This window comes from Desmodus rotundus, chromosome 6 (assembly GCF_022682495.2).
Source record: "Desmodus rotundus isolate HL8 chromosome 6, HLdesRot8A.1, whole genome shotgun sequence".
Taxonomy (NCBI): Eukaryota; Metazoa; Chordata; class Mammalia; order Chiroptera; family Phyllostomidae; genus Desmodus; species Desmodus rotundus.
Window position 1 is genome coordinate 48,489,357 of NC_071392.1, and position 15,958 is coordinate 48,505,314.

The 15,958-nt window shown below is 37.3% G+C and overlaps 1 pseudogene; it reads right to left on the reverse strand.

Moving 5' to 3' along the window:
• Positions 1-15,958, reverse strand: part of LOC112303077 (keratin, type I cytoskeletal 18-like) — a 375,683-nt pseudogene that overhangs the window by 53,636 nt on the left and 306,089 nt on the right.

Here is a 15,958-nt window from a genome sequence, read left to right on the forward strand (position 1 = left end):
TCTGGGAAGGAATAATGGAGGCCTTGGGTAGGACAAAGATTTATTTTCATTGAATACCCTTTTATATTATATGAATATTTCCATTTATATATTTCCTTTAAAAAAACTAGTTAATAAAAAACTATTTTCCTCAGGACAAATATAGACAATCATATGAACAAGACAATAGCATTCCTTTGATGTTCCGTTGCTGTAATTGGATTCCAACTTCCTCTCCTCTCTGCTCTCTGTTCTCCTTTCCTCCCCGCCCTCCCTCCCCCCATACAGGGCTATTCAGGACCTTCGTATCTAAGAAAGGGCAGCACCTCATTCCCCTGGGCTACTGTGGACCTTACTGTGGCTCCCCCCAAGTGGCCACTGCTCTCATAGCACTTGAGAGTAAATAGCTTTACTATGATCCAGAATCTTCTTACCTACATATAGTTCTTACAAATAAGGTTTTAAGGTATGGCCTCAAGAAATTAAACTACCTTTCAGGTTTCTGCAGAATATCTTACTCTCTAAGCTTACAGGTCTTGGAATATGATGAATTCTCCTAGGATAGGCTGAAAGGAACCTCTGGTAGAAACCAAAAGCTCTGGTTTTACTGTGGGTTGAATTTAATTGCACCAGTATCCTTAGTGAGGTTTTTGTCTTTGGATCCCATTCCTTCCTTCATTTATCAATTCAGTGTCAATTTATTGAGCATCTGCTCTGCTCCAAAACTGTAGGAGGTGCTAGAAATTAAGAAAATGAATGAGCCCATTTCTCAGAGAGATTAAGTCTTACATAGAAGACACAAAAGTGTAAGAGTTGTTGCTAGAGTGCCTATAAAAATTAGAGTCAGAGCACAGAGAGAGAGAGGTAGCTGATTGTAACTGGGGACGAGGATGGGTGAAGGGAATGACTTCCTAAGAGTGTTGAGAAGGGGTGGTGACAATAAAAGGAGAGTAGGGCATTCTAGGGAGACAAGGGAAAGGGAAGGAAGGGCATTTAAAGCAGCAGAAGCAAGGTAATTTGAAGCAGAACACTTCAGGTAACTTAAGGTTGTTGATGGAAAATTGAAATGGGGAGTCAATCTGTTGAAGATCATTATGTCTTCATCATCCTGGAGAGAATCAAAATGGAAACGTGGAGAAATGGATTGAGAGTGTCTATGACAGTCACTATGCAGGAAAGAAAAAAAGAATAGCTAAATGTTTGTTTTAGACTGCATTAAAATGTGTTCATATTAAAATGCTGCAAAATACTCTCATATCTGTGTGGGGATAGGGAAGTGGAAGATATGTAGGCATGAAATAATAGGGCATATTAAAGAAAATGCTGATATTTGATATGTTAGGGTCTAGGGGCATGGATGAATAGCCAGTGACTGATAAGGATGTAGATATGGGGGCAGGGATTATATGGGAAAGGCCTTTCCTATCTTGCTGGAAGTGTGGGAGAGACACAGCTTGTCCAGGCAGTGATGTAATCACTTGTTCATGTTAGAAAGATCTCTCTAGAAGGAATACAGCTGTGAGGACAATTATGAGACTGCTGCACTAATGCTGAGCCAACATGAAAAGGGGAGAGGCATAGAAGAAATGTTGATGTTGTAGAATCAAAAGAAGTTGTTACTAGTCGAAATATCCTGAGTTTCTGGGGACTCAATGAAAAGTGCACTCCCTAAGCCAAAGGGGAGCTGGCTTATATAGACAGAAGTTCCTGCCCCTGGTCCCTGGTTGGTCTGTCCTCATGCAAATCAGGACTCCAAATCCTTGCAGTTTGATTAGTCCAAAAAGCACTGTCCTGATTACTTAGAATGAAACTTCTCTGATTGGTTGGTGGAGATGTTGAGGATATAGCTGCACAGCTCTGGTTGGATGAGGAAAGCCTCAGTCCTATTGGTTGAAATAGGATTCCAGGAACTTTAGAAGCTCTTGCTCTGATGGCAGAAACAGTGCAGACAGGCAGTTCATTGCAGAGGTGTGTAGTTCAGTGCAAGCTTCTCCCTGAAGTGTAGTTTGCATGAGAAGTCACTGTGTAGAAATGGCTGCCAGACTCTATTTTTTAAAAAATTTGAGCCCAATTAACTACCAGGAGCCCTTCTTAGTAGCTATCTTCTTACTCATGGTCCACAAAAATTGTAATGCCAGTGATTACAATGACTGTGATTCCCTCTAGCAGTTTAGTAGGTTGAATGTGAGAGAGAAGGGGGCTGATAGTGGGATGCATCTAAGGTTCAAGTCCAGCAAGACAAATTCAGAAGAGAACAAAGAGGTTCTGACACAAAGGGACACATTTGTGGGGTATAGAACAGATTAGGAAGGGAATGTAGCCACAAGGGACTACAGACAGAAAAATGAAAGTGAGCAAGGAACTACAAGTCAGCATTAGGCTGAAGAAAAGACATGGAGTAAGTTAGTGGGACACCTCATCAGTGGAGGCTCTTTTGAGATATCAGGATGTAAGTTTGGAATTTTGCAGTTGGATATCCGGGTGATGACAGAGCCCAGGGCTCAGCCATGGGAGTTAGTTGCTAAAGGGCCTATAGTTAATGTTTGGGACTCAGAAAGTTAGAGAACTTTGAAGCAACTGTTGGGAAGCCAAAATCTGCCACCTCAAAGAACATCTCTTTGGCATAAGGACTGTATCAGATTGATTATTTTTAAGAGACAAAAGACTCAGGAAAGTCTTTCAACCTTCCCCTTAACTATCTAAAAAATCTTAAAGGGTCTGTTCCCAGAATAGAGCTATAACCAGAGACATCTACCAAGAATATGGGCTAGATGTACTGGGGGAGACTCAGCAGGGCCTAGAGATCAGAGTCTGCTCTGTATCCTGTTGTCTCTGAATGGCCATCTCCATGTGAATTGCCTTCCTCCACTTAAAGTCCAAAACCACTACCCCTTCTTAGCCAAAGATGACATATAAGCCTCATCTGCCCACTTAGTCCTTAGGCCACCCGTATTCTTATGAAATGCCCATTTGTACAGATGGTAATTAAGTACCCATAAAATACTGTGGTAGGCATGTGTGGGCAGAGGATATAAAGTATAAAACATGGTCCTTGCCCTTAAGAAACTTAAAACTTAAAGGAAAGCTAAGACAAGTGGATAAGGACAATTGACTAACAAAGTTAGAACCTGTGTTGAAGTAATACTACTTCCTGTCAGCATCAAGGATCAAACACTTTATTGCTTTGGAATTGTTAACATTTCCAATGTGTTAGAAAGTTCCCTTGAATGTTGGAATATTGTGAAAGTTTGGCCTTTTCTGAGCACAAACATTTCCCAAGCCTGTGCATTGTGACATTAACAAGTTAAGATCAGGAGGCTCCTCATCCTCTGCTTTTTGCAGAATGTGCTGGCACTTTTTCTGTCTACGACACCACCTGGCTTAGCAAAGTAGGTCACATCAGGGCTCTTGGCTGAGAGGCAATGAGAGGCTCTGGAACATGCTGTAACTGAAAGAGATCATGATGATATCTTCTGTAGAGACTTTTAAGAGTAGAAAGACCAACAAGATTACAGTTATAATTACGCTTTTTATCTTTAACCCATTCTCCTCTTCCTTTGTTACATAGCCTATACTGTAGTAAAATATACAAATTCAACATCTTTCTATTATCTTGCCACAGAGTATTGTAAGAAATAATATCTTACATTACATAGGACATTTTCATTTGCAAAATTCTTCCACATACATGAACTCTTTTGATCTCAAAGCAAACTTTGTAGGAGTAAATATTACTGACCCAATTTACATGGGCTTCATTTTAGGTTCAGGCCCCATTTCACTACACCACTAGAGCTGAGTAAGCAGTTTAGTTAGTTACCTACCACCCTCATGGTCAAGAGCTCCCCTCCTCGCAGAGCAGCTGAGCCTTGTTCCAAATGCCACCATATTCTGTCCTCAGACCCTACCTCTCCTACCCACAAACTCTTTCTGCTGACCCTTTTTGTACAATTCAATAGGCAATTACTGAAGAACAACCATGGGCCTAAAATACCATAGTAGAAACTAAGATGACCAAATTGATGCCCTCAAATTGTGGCTAACGTAACTATGGAAAGAGGGAAGCAAATTATTATAATATGACAACTATTACAATAGAAGGATGCACATGGTGCCATGATAGTCTCAAGAAGGGAGTAATTAATTCTGCCTGATAGCCTTAATTAAGTGGCAGTTAGGCTAAAAGTTAAAAAATTAGTAAACATGGTAGAGAAAGCACTCCAGATGGAACAGCCTGCAAAAAGGTAAAGGAATGGAGAACTGCAAGAAGGTCAATTTATTTTCACCTCTCATCCATATCAACATCAAATTTGACTAGAGAAAAACACACAACGGTTACTTCAGAGCCATTGCCCTCAAGTGAGGTCAAAGGCTACTCACACACACCCCTGAATTAGTACTTTACAACTTCTTTCTCTGCAAAATTCCAAATGTAATCAACCCTTTATTCACTCTCACTTACAACTTTGCACTGAGCAAATTTAATCAGTGAGAAGAGAACTTACAAAACCACCTGCCACCACATCTACCATTGCACCTCTATCTATTACCACGTACTCTGCTCTCGCCAAAGTTAGTGTGGAGGATCTGTTCACCCCTCTCCGAGCCAACTCTTCACTGGACACTAGACTTGAGGCACTTTAGCCTTCTCAAGGACATTGCTGCAAACAATACTTCCCAGCTCTCTCATAAGACCATTTTTATCTGCAAAATGGATATACAAAAATGATATTATTTCTCAAATCTTAAAAAAGCCCTTTCTTGACCACACTTCCTTCTGTCCCCCACTACTGCCTCATTTTTCTTCTTCACTTTGTAACAAAACTCCTTGAAAAAATTACCTTACCTGTTTACACTTCCTCTCCTCTAATTCTCTGTTGAACCCACTACAGATAGGCTTTCCCCCAATGCTACTGAAACTTCTTTCATCATGTGTCAATTGCTTCCACATTTAAAATCCAATGATCATTTCAATAACCTCATCGTATTTAACCTGCCATCAGCACTTGGCCCATTTGATCTCCCCCTTTGTGAAATGTTTTCCACTAGGCTTCCAGTACTTCATGCTCTCCTGGAATCTCTCCTCCTCCTTCAGTGGCCACTCCCTTCAGTTTCCTTTGCTCGTACCTCCACATCTGCCAGAACTTTAAGATCTGGAACCTAGAGGTTTCAGTTCTTGAAGTTCTTCTCCATTTACTCTCACTCCCCAGGTGATTTCATTCAATCTTATAGCTTTAAATATCAAGTAAACCACAGTGAGTCCCAACTGAACCTCTCCTCTAACTCTAATTGCCTATATCTAACTATGCACTCAAAATGCAGCTTGTAGAAGAGGATAAAGGGGGGATAAGTGGTGATGAAAGGAGACTTGACTTGGGGTGGTGAACACACAATACAATATATAGATGACATATTATAGCATTATATACCTTAAACCTATCATTTTATTAACCGATGTTGCCCCAATAAATTCAATACAAAACTAATTAAATAAATAATGCCGTTTGAATTTCTGATAGACATCTCAAAATTGCCATGTTAAAAAAAAGGCCTGATATTTGTTCTAACACCCACTCTTCTCATGATCTCTAATCACAATTGAAAGTACCTCCATCCTGTGGCTGTGGCCAAAAACCTTGGTGTTATCACTGACTCCTCTTTTTTCTCATACCCTACATTCAATTGACCAGCAAACCCTACTATCGCTAGTTTAAAATATATTCATAAACATAATCCTTACCGTCTTCCCAGCTTCCATCCTGGTCCAAGCCAAAGTCATTTCTGGATTTTTACAGTGACTTTATTATTTGTCTCTTTGCTTATACTCTGTGTCCCATCCTATTCTATTCTTCAGACAGTAGCAGGGATGATTCTTTTAAAGCGGAAGTTGTATCAAGCCACTCAACTGACTTTCTTTTTTCTTTTATTAAAAGATTTTTATTATTTATTTATTTATTTATTTATTTATTTATTTATATTTTAGAGACAAGGGAAGGGAAAAAGAAAAAGAGGCAGAGAGAGATTGATATGAGAAAGAAACATTGATTGGTTGTCTCTCACAGCATCTGGACCAGAGACAGAATCTGAAACTCAGGCATATGCCCTGACCAGGACTCGAACAGGCAACCATTTGCTTTGCCGAACGATACACAATCACCTGAGCCACACCCATCAGAGCTCAACTCACTTTCTACCTCAACAAAATAAAGCCAAAGTCCTTTCAATGACTTGTGCATGCTACATAATACAGGATAACCCCACCACACACACACACCCCTCTAACTAAATAAATTAATGAGAAAATGAGTGAATGGATTGAAGGGGAGAGGAAACTGGGAAGTGTGACACTAAAGAATTAGGTGATGAACAACCTTTCTAACCAAGCTAAGGAGTTCAGACTTTATTTGAAGGTAATGGGTAGTCACAAAGGTTAAGAACTTTAATAAGACAACTATTTCCAATAACACCTTTCTATTTCTACATTCCAACCATACATGACTTTCTATACAAATTCTGACTTGATTTCTCTGCCAGTTTCCCATCCTCATCCATAAATCCAGGCACAGCAAACTCCTTGCTGCTCCTTTAATACTTCACATTTCCAAACTCCCACACCTTTGCCCTCTTTGTTCCTTCTGCCTGGAATATCCTTCCTTACTTTGTCTGTCTGAAACATGTCTATTCATTCTTCTTGACTCACCGCAAATGCCCTTGTCTTTGTGAAACATTCCCTGACTCCACAGTTATGTGTTTTCTTCTTTTGACTTCCAGAGTACATTTTATCCACCTCTGTTGTAGATATTATCACCTCACTGTGGATATTTATTTACATATTACTAAGTCCTAGGAAGACAAGATCCATAATCAGTACTTGATGAAGCCCTAGTACTTTGCACATACTATGTCCTCAACATATGTTTGTTGAATGAAAATACATCAGCAAAACAAAATTAAAATTAGTAGAGGAAATGTATGAGAAACCAGAGAAGTGGGATGTCATCAAAACCAAAACAAGAGGAATTTTCAAGAAATAGAGTGGTCAGTACTTCAGAGATTCAAATAAACTGATAGATGTCATTGTATTTAACAAGTAGGAGAGATTTGGAGATAAAACAGTCAAGGTTCAGTAGCATAAATAGAAATTCTTATATTTAAGCAGAGATCTTAATATGAGAAATTGGTACTCAACATCATTAGAATGGCTGGAGAAGTGGGGTCTAGACTGCACTCCTGGGATCCTAAGACAACACTGCAGAATTGTCCTGCAGAATAACCCCAACCTTAGTCACAGTGTGAAAGCTGGAAACAAGAAGGCCACCACTGCAACTGTTGGCTTCACAGCCACTATACCTGCTATGTCTGCACCAGCCAAAACACATTCCCTACACCTTGCCTCTTGATACCAATAATTTGTCCCTAAATCTCTGCTAATGCTGCCACAGGAAAACACACTTCCATAATTATGCGCATGAGTTTTATTTGCTGTGTAACAAATTACCACAAACTCTTAAAACAATACCCACTTCTTGTACCAATTCTGTAGGTCCAATGTCCAGGCAAGCTCTACCGGGTTCTCTGCTTAGTGTCTCACTAGGTGGAAGTCAAAGTGTCCGCAGGCTGGGTTCCTATATGGAGGATCTGGGGAATAAATTACTTGCAAGTACATTCAGGTTTGGCAGAATTCAATTCCTTGCAGTTGTAGGACTGAGTTCTGTTATCTGACTATTGGCTAAGAGTCATTCTCAATTTTGAGGGTTCATTCATCGTTCTTTTCACTGGCCTTCTCATAAGCCCTCTCACGGCATCATAGCTGGTGCAAGATCCCTCATGTGGAACCCTCTTCACACTATTCCCTTTGACCTCCATTACTGCCTCCAACCAGAGAAAATTCTCTGTTTTTAGATGGGCTTGTGTGATGTGATTAGGCCCACCTGGATCATCGTTCTACTTTATGATCAGCTGTGCCATATAATACAACATAAGCAGGGGATTGATACCTCATCTTATTTACAGTTTCCTAGGATTAGGATTTGGAACCTTGGGGGCTATTTTTAGAATTCTGCTTATTACACTGTGTTTGCCAGGAAAAGCAATATAACCAATAGATATACCTTTTACCTTCTGAATTAGTTAAAATTCTCCAAAAGACAGAACCAATGAGGTCTATATCTATATAGAAAGAGACTTATTACAAGGAATTGGCTCACCTGATTGGAGTGGTTGAGATGTTCCAAGATCTGCAGGGTGAGCTGGCAAACTGTAGACCCAGAAGAGCTAATGGTGTAGTTCTAGTCCAAAGGCCAGCAGGCTTGAATCCCAGGTAGAGGTGATGTTTCAGTCTGGGTCTGAAGACAGGAAGAAACCAATGCCTCAGCTTGAAGGTAGTCAGGTAGGAGGAACTATCTCTTGGGAAAGTTAGCCCAATCAGGATAAGTCCCACCTACATAAGGAAAAGTCATCTGCCTTACTTAGTCTACTGATTCAAATGTTAATCTCCAAAATACCATCATAAAGCATCCAATATAATATTTAACCAAATATCTGGGAACCCTGTAGCCCTGTGAAGTTGACACATACAATGAACCATCATACCTTCTGAATCTCACGCAATTACATCCAACTGGCTGAACCTAAGTTCTATCTAGAACCCCAGCTGCAGAGGAGTTGAGCGGTTCAGGAAGGTGTATTACAACAGTGTCTTTTAAACATTTTTTTATGATAAGAAACAAATATTGCATCGCAATCCAGTGTAAGTACACACCCATAAACAGAATAAAATTTCATGAAACATTGCTTATCCTTACTAAATGTAATGCACTCTGGTATTTTCTTTATGGTTCTGTTTGATTTTAAACCGTGTTAAGCTGGATCCATTAAATGGTTTCATGGCTTTCAAAAAAACAAGGTATCACTAGGAAGGTGAACTGATTTTGAGGGTCAATCTTTAGTACTCATCACAAGTGATCTTTGAGAACCAACTTTTCTTCAGTTATATGTCTCACAATATCTGATATGTAATACCATATTTGTTAAGTTGAACTGAATATTGACAATGGGCTTCCAATTTAATCTGAAGAACAACTGAAAAAAGTTTAAATTCTTTTACAGGGTTAGGTCCATAACTATTCAATAAAATCAAACAATGGTCATCAAGGAATGCTTCTGTTCTGTCCCCCATCCCCATTCAGCAAGGCTAAATTTGCAAATTCACTTGACTATATAGGACCCATTTTTGAAGGAAAAAAAAAAACTACCAAGGCGATGTTTGTGTGAAAGTGCAGACATGATTAAATGTTATATAAATAGGTGTTGAAGCTTGTAGAAATTGTCAACCCCTGTGCTAATAAGCTTCTGTGCCATAAGTGTCAACTTCTGTGCCATAAGCACTTAATTACTCCTTTGGATTATTATACTAGAGTGTAAAGCACAATTTAGAGAATTCTATTACTCAGACAACTGTGCCCTTTCAACAATTACTCGAGTTTCACATTTTTGATCTCTCCCCGCCACCCCAGATGGTGAACTGTGACTCTGCACTAGGAAAAACCCTGAAGAAGAATTCTTCCTTTTTGAACTGCTCAATTTCTGTTGCAAAACTGTTCTCCAGTGAAATGACTCACTTGTTTAAACACTTGTTTCTTGTTACTTGGATGAGCAGCAAACATATTTCTGAGTGCAACATTTCCATTTAACTGCACTCATGAGGTAGGCAGTTTATAAGGATCAGCCCAAACAGTTGAGCTTGAATTGATCCTTTCTCCCTGTTGCCACATCAATGGCAGTGTTTCACACAGTCAGATTTAATTGTCTGACTGAGAAGAATTTGGACTCCTTAAACAAGAATCATATTATAGAGTCTTCCTCATTCAGTTGCTCAAGAGTGTGAATGGAAATATGAGCATTGTATGATCCAGGAATTGGAGCTGTCTCAAAACTTAATCATTGCTTAAAGACTAGAAAACCTTTAAACCAGGAAAATTGCCATGATTTGGGGGTTTTTACCATTAGGATTGTCAAATATCTGGATGTATGCTCCATATGGAAACAACAAAACTCAATTATTCATTTAATAAAGATTCAATGAACACCTATATGTGATATTTATAGCTCTACTATAAACATAGAAGTGATCAAAACAGACCAATTCTCTGCTTATTATATAGCAGGAGGAGGCAGAGGACAACTAAGTGGTAACCAAGCACTTAAGGAATGGGCAAGGTAAACGATATACTGGGATTCAGCATCTGGGACATACCACCAGCCCCAAGATGCCTAAAGCAAACACACACTACATTACCCATCCCCTCTGGGGACCATAGTTCCAAGAGCTGTGACACATCTCTAATCGCTACACATTATAACTGCCAGGGTGTTTCCCCTTTCTTCCAGTTACATTTATTTGAAAGAAATGGTGTCATTTATTGAAAGATACTGAGGATTCAAAGAATCAGTGGAGGCTGAAGCATCAGGTTTGAAATAGCAGCCCTGCAGTTTGAGGGGCAAGATATCTAATCGTGTTTTCTTTATAAACAGCTTTACTGAGGTATAACTGATATAAAATAAACTATATTTAAAGTATTGGGTTGGCCCAAAAGTCCATTAAGTTTTTTCTATAAAATAAAAGGCACACTTTTCATTTTCACCAATAAATATTGATTTGGATATTTTGAGTATGTCGGCTATCTCCCACTATTGGCTTCTAGTGGGTAGAGGCCAAGGGAGCTGCTAAACATCTTTCAGTGCATAAGACAGGCCCCACAGCAAAGAATTATTTGGCCAGAATGTCATTAGTACCAAGAAACTCTGCAAACCACTTTGACATGTTTGAACAGTCACAGCACCTACTCCATACACTGTACAAATCTTCTTTTGCGTTTAAGTTGTGTTTTTACCTTTCTTGAAAAAATAAAGCATAATACACCAAAAATGTTGCATATTTTCTTCCATCTTTGATATTAAAATGGCTGCACAAAATTCACCAATTTTGATACTTTTTAAAAAATGCATGCTGATATGACAGCTGTTACAATGCAATCTAACAAATTGTTTCAAATGAAATTAAAGACAACTGAGCCCTACTAGAGCCATCATACAAACTTTTTGGTCAATCCAATACATAATTTGATAAGTTTTGATATATGTATATACCCATGTACACATCACCACATCAATGCAAAGAACATATCTGTCACCTCTAAAAATGTCCTTGTGTCCCTTAGTTATCTTTCCATCCCACACCTCTTTGATCTCTTTTGGAAAAGTACGTGAGAGTATATTGACTAAGTCATATGCTAGGTGAATGTTTAAATTTTTAAGACACTGTCAAACTTTTTTTCTAAGTGGTTGCACCATTTCTAAATTTCTACCAGCAGTGTGTGAGAGTTCCGGTTGTCCCGTATACTAGCTAACACTTGGTAGGCCAGTCTTTTAACTTTAGATATTTTAGTAGGTGTGCACTGCTATTCATTGTAGTTTTCATTTGCACTTCCCCTTATGATATTAAATAGATTCCTATGTATTTGTTTGCCATTCATATATTTCCTTTGGTAACATGTGTTTTCTAACCTTGTACCCATTTTTTATTGGATTGTTTATAATACTGAGTCTTAAGAATTCTTTACATGGTCTAGATATAAACCCTATGTCATATATATGATTTGGAAATATTTCCTCCCAGTTTCTGTCTTGTTATCTTATATTCTTTTTTAAAATATTTTTTTATTTTTTAATTACAGTTAATGTACAATATTGTATTAGTTTCAGGTGTATAATGCAGTGATTAGACATTTATATAACTTACAAAGTGATCACCTCAATAAAACTAGTAACCATCTGACACCATACATAGTTATTATAATATTATTGACTATATTCCCTATGTTATACTTTACATCACATGAATATTCTGTAGCTACCAATTTGTGATTCTTAATCCCTTCACCTTTTTCACCCATGCCCCTGACCCTGCCTCCCATCTGGCAACAGTCAAAAAATTCTATCTATAAGTCTGTTTCTATTCTGCTTGCTTCTTTATTTTGTTTTTAAATTCCACATATAAGTGAAATCATATGGCATTTTCTTTTTCTGTCTGACTTATTTCCATCAGCATAATGCCCTCCAGATCTATCCATATTGTTGCAGATGGCAAGATTTCATTATTTTTTATGGCTGAGCTATATTCCACTGTACATATGCACCACTTCTTTATTCATTCATCTATTGATGGACACTTAAGTTGCTCCCATATCTTGGCTATTGTGAATAATGTTGCAATGAATGTAGAGGTGCACGTCTTTTTGATTTAGTGTTTCAGTTTCTTCAGATAAATACCCCAAAGTGCAATTGCTGGGTCCTTCTTTGTCTTTTGTTATATAGCCTTTGTTTTAAAGTCTATTTTGTCTGGTATAAATGTTGCTAACCCAGATTTTTTTTTCATTTCCATTTTCATGAAATATCATTTTCCATCTCTTTATTTTCAGTCTATGCATGTTTTTCAATGTGGAGTGAGTCTCTTGAGGAAAGCCTATGTAGGGTTCTTGCTTTGTTATTTATTCAGCCACCCTATATCTCTTTTCTTTTTTATTGAATTTATTGGAGTGACACTGGTTAATAAAATTATATAGGTTTCAGGGGTATAATTTTATAATACATTATCTGTGTATTGTATTGTGTGTTCACCACCCCATATCAAGTCTTTCCCATCAACATTTTGGGGAAGTCATCCCCATTTAAACCATGCCTTCCCCCAACCCCTTTCCCTCTAATAATCATCATATTTTTAACAGTTTTATGAAAAGCAAAACAGTTATTTGAAAAGCAAAAATTCTTAGTTTGATAAAGTTCAATTATTTTTTTTCTTTTATTGAATCATGCTTCTGGTGTTATAGCTAAGGAATCTTTTCCTAATTCAAGATCATAACAACTTTTTCTTTAGATACTTTAAAAATCCTGTTCCACTGTTTTAAAGATTACATTGGTACTCGTGAAAAATCTGTTTTAATTTTTATCTTTTTCCTCTGGGTTCTCTTAAGATTTTATCTTTATCTCTGGATTGAAGAAATTTCATTATGGCGTGAGTTGGTGCAGTTTTCCTCATATTTTCTATGCTTGGGTTCCTTGAACTTCTTAGAAGTATATGGTTATAGTTTTCACCAACTTGTAAAATTCTTGCCTTGTATTTATTTAATTAGTTTCCCCTCCTGCTCTTCCCCTTGAGAACCCAATTACATGTATACTAAACCATTTCAAGTCATCTTTTTTCTGTGTGTTTCCTTTTAGATGGCTTTCATTGTTATGTCTTCAAGTTCACTAATCTTTTCTTTTGCAATGTCTGTATAACATTAATCCCATTCAGTAATCATAGACCAGATTTTTCATCTTAGTCACTACAGTTTTAATTTCTAGAATGTTGATTTGGGTCTTATTTATTAATTGCATGCCTCCATGTAACATAATCTGTTCTCTAATTCCTTGAACATATGGAATATAGTTATAATAACTATTTTAATGTTCTTGTCTACTAATTGTATCATCTGTATATTTCTAGGTCTGTTTCAATTGATTGATTTCCCCTCTTATTATGGATTTTATTTTCCTGTCCTTTTGCATGTCCAGTAATTTTTTACTGGATTCCAAACATTGTGAATTTTACCTTGTTGGGTGCTGGATATTTTTGTATTCCTATAAATATGCTTGGTCTTGTCTTGATTCTGGGAACAAAGTTACTTGGAAATAGTCTGATCCTTTCAGGTATTTCTTTTCAGATTATTTTAGGCAGGACAAAAGCAGCATTTAGTTGAGGGAGAATTCTTTCCCAATTCTGACACATGACTCTCTAAGTATTCTTCCAAGTGGCGTGTAAATTATGAGTTCTTCCACGTGCCTATTAGGAACAGGCATTATTTGTGGCTCAGTGTGAACTTGGATATTGTTCCCTTTAATCTTTTTGAGTGTTTCTTCCCCTGGCCTCAGATAGTGTCTTCATACATATGAACTGGTCAATACTCAATTGAATACTAAAGGCAGATACTGTTTTTTTCTGGAGTTCTCTCTCTGTGCAACTTTCTTTCCTCTGACACTCTTCCCTATGAAGTCTAGAAGCCTCCCTGTACAAGTTAGTAACTCTATCTCCACAATTCAGAGAAACTACTGGGCTCTGCTTGGTTTCCTTTTCTCTGTACCACAGCCTTGATATTCTGTCTAATCAGTAAGCTAGAATGCTGTAAGGATTACTTCATTTATTTCTCATTCTCAGGGATCATTGTCCTTTACTGACTGATATCTGATGTCTTAAGGACAGTGGTTTCATATATTTTGTCCCTTTTTTTTGTTTCCAGAAGGAGCATAAATTTAGTCTGTTATTATATTTTGGCTGGAAGTGGAAGTGTTAACTCTAAATTACATTTTAATGTTGAGTCCTCTCTGGTTTTGTTTTCTATTTTTTTCTTCTTAGATAGTAGATATAATGTGGACATATGGGAAATGACAATCGCTAGACACGGAGAGAAATTAGAGGAAATGAGCTGACAGATGGGAAGTGTAGTTTACAAGAATTAGGACTGGAATGAGAACAAGCAGTCAGATCCTGGAGAAAGAAATTGATGGAGATTATCAAAGCCATTTAAAATCCCAAATTTCACCTTTAATAGACCTACTATGTGGTTGCAGAATAATTCAAGGTATTCTCTTCACCCTGGAAACTCGAATCTGTCAGTGATCTTTACTAATTGTTACTGGTCCTCATAGCAGACCAACAAAGGTAAAGCCTAGGAATTTATCATGTTTCCCAGAGAGAAAAGCACCAGAATTTTTGAATAAACAACAAACTCAAAGTCACCCAGAGAATAGTGCTTTCTAGGCAAAGGACTGAGAATAGAGGCCCTTTGAAAGTGAAGTGTGTGAGATCAATGAAAATGCAAATCTCCCGATTCTGTGTATGAACCAACACAAATCCCAGAACCTCCCCGAATGTGTACATGATGTGAACACAATACAGTACAGAAAAGGCTTATAGATTGAAAAGAAAAAATAAAACTGTCTCAACTCCCAAATGATAGGATTATCTACAGGAAAAAGGCATGTATATGCAGAACAGAAGGTCAATATGCAAAAATAAGTTTTCTTTTCATATACTAACAATAAACAATTATAATATAAAATTTTTGAAGTATCATTTAAGATCACACCAAATGATGAAATACTTAGACTTAAATCTAACAAAATATGTACAGGATATGTATGCTGAAAGTTACAGAAAACTAATGATAAAAGAAATCAAGGAAGACCTCAATTAATGGAGAAATATGTTATATTATAGGTGGATGCCTCAATACTATTAACATATCAATTCTCCTCAAATTGATCTATAGATGCAACATTATCCCAATCAAAATTCCAGAACTTTTATAGAAACCAACAAGCTCATTTAAAATATGTGTGGAAAAACAAAGGAAATAGAATAGCTAAAACAGTTTTGAAAAAGAACAAATTTATACAACTTACACTACCCAAGTTTAGGACTTACTATAAAGCTAAGTAGTCAAGGCAGTGTGGTATGATGGAAAAGATAAACACATAGATCAAAGAGACATAATAGACAGTCCAGAAATTGACCCTATACACAAGTGTAGCCACTTGATTTTTGACGAAGGCGAAGAGCCAATGTAATGGGGAAAGGGTTTCTCCACAAATGTTACTGGAAAGTAAAGCTTGTCCTAAGTTCATACCTTATACAAGAATTAAATGGATTATAAATGTAAATTAAAGTATAAAACTATAAAGCTTTTAGAAAAAAAGTAGGAGAAAATATTCAGAAACTAGAGTTAGGCAAAGAATTCCTAGACATGACACAAAAATGCATAATCCATAAATTTTTTAAGTAGTAAATTGGACTTCAACAAAATTAAAAGCTCCTGCAAAGGACACTGAGAATGAAAAGACAAGACACATACTGGGAGAAAAATTTGCAAATCACATATCT